Below are 2,068 nucleotides of genomic sequence, written 5' to 3' on the forward strand. Positions count from 1 at the left end.
ACAACATCACACTATCACAGGGGTGGGCAACTCAAGGCCTCAAGGGCCGATGTCCCTCAGGTTTTAGACATGTCCTTGATCCAATACAGCTGATTCAAATGGCTAAATTACCTCCTCAACATGTCTTGTAGTTCTCTAGAGGCCTGGTAATGAACTAATCATTTGATTCAGGTGTGTTGACCCAGGGAGAGATCTAAAAAGCTGTGTTTTTCTCCTCTGAACTCTCCCATGAGCAGTGTTGGGGAGTAACGGAATACATGTACCGCCGTTACGTATTTAAAATACAAAATATGAGTAACTGTATTCAGTTACAGTTACCGTTTAAAAAGGTGGTATTTAGAATACAGTTACTTTGTTGAAATAAATGGATTACACGGCGGTACTTTCCTGTTTCATATTGTCGCGGGTCAGGCCTGTTTGGGTTTTGTTTGACAGCTACGTTCCAGGCGGCAGCGTTACGGTTGCCATGGTTACAGGGTGACGCTCTCTCTCTGCGTGTTTCCTGGGTGAGAGAGGCCTTTTTGTTGTTGTTGTGCTAAGCTAATAGGCAGAATGCTACCGGTATAGCTCTAAAGAATGTAGCATCATAGGCAGTGTAGTCCGTGCTGCAGGGAGAATGGACTGCCATACCCGTTATGTGTCTGTGAGCGAGGGAGGGAGAAAAAGGAAAAGTACGAGCTGTCATCGAGCAAAAACGGGAGCTGGAAGCATGTAAATATAATAATAACCACTGCAGCCAAGAAGAGAGCCTGACGAGCCCAGTTGTAAGTAAGCTATTAAGACTCGACTGTACACCGTGTTCGTGTTTTCCTCCAAAAACAATAAGTTCCTTTGGAGCAGCCGTTCAACGCCTCTCTCTGTCTCTGGCAAGCAAAGTTGACCCAGACAACGAAGTAAAGCTATTTTTCGGCTATGAGCCCGACACAGAACCCACCACATTAGCCAGAGGTCTCTTTACTAAGGTTCAGAGCTGTTGTTTACAACAGTTGTAGTTGTAAACAGCATGATAATATATTAAGTAATCCAAAGTATTCAGAATACGTTACTGTCATTGAGTAACGTAATGGAATACGTTACAGAATACATTTCGGGTCATGTATTCTGTATTCTGTAATGGAATACATTTTAAAAGTAACCTTCCCAACACTGCCCATTAGTGCCAATTTTGCCCATGAACAATGACTTTAACTGAGACAGGTGACGCCTGTAGTTCTTTAGATGTTGTTCTGAGTGTTTTTGTGACCTCTTGGATTTTGATGTGATCTTGGAGTAATTTTAGTAGTCTGGCCATTCCTTAAAGGCTCACCACTCTTCCAAGTTTTATTCATTTTAGACGGATCCTACATTGAAGTGAAGTAGGCTATACTTCACTTTTCAGACAAGTTTTTACTTAATTGATTTCTCATTTCAGCTTACTGGCAGGGTGTGAGTAGTTAAACTGAAGTCAGCTTTCCAAAACAATGTGGTTAATCACAATTAGTTCATGATTTAACGTTTTTACATAGGACATCGGGACAGCTATTTTCCATTAAAAAATGAAATCATTGTTTAAAAACTACATATTGTATTTACTCCACTTATCTTTGTCTAATATCAAAATGATACTGATGATCTTGATGATCTGAAGAATGTGATAAATATGCAAAAGGAAAAAGAAAATCAGGAAATATTGTTTCAGGGCACTGTAAATGTAGCAGGAATTTTAAATAATACAGCGAAAATAAAGAAGATAAGTGTTTGTATTTTTAAGTAACCAGTAACAGTATTCAGAACAAACTGAAATGATTTCACATTTATTTGTTTGTTTGTCTTATATCACTCATCCAACTTGTCTGTTGTATTGTACATATATTATTTGTAAATATGTTTTCCTCTATTTTACTTAATTGTGCGGAATGTCTGGTGACAAGTACAGATACTTTTTCAATCACAGTCTGAACTCAGCCCCACTTTGCTTAGGACCTATCTGTTCATTCGCGGAGTGATAACTGGGGAACCCTGGGTGCCACGGTAGCCTGCTCACAGCCGCGGAGGGAGACGGCATCCGAAGAAGAAGCCTGCCGCCCGG

Source organism: Neolamprologus brichardi, chromosome 22 (genome assembly GCF_056152115.1).
Source record: "Neolamprologus brichardi isolate AB-2024 chromosome 22, ASM5615211v1, whole genome shotgun sequence".
Lineage (NCBI taxonomy): Eukaryota > Metazoa > Chordata > Actinopteri > Cichliformes > Cichlidae > Neolamprologus > Neolamprologus brichardi.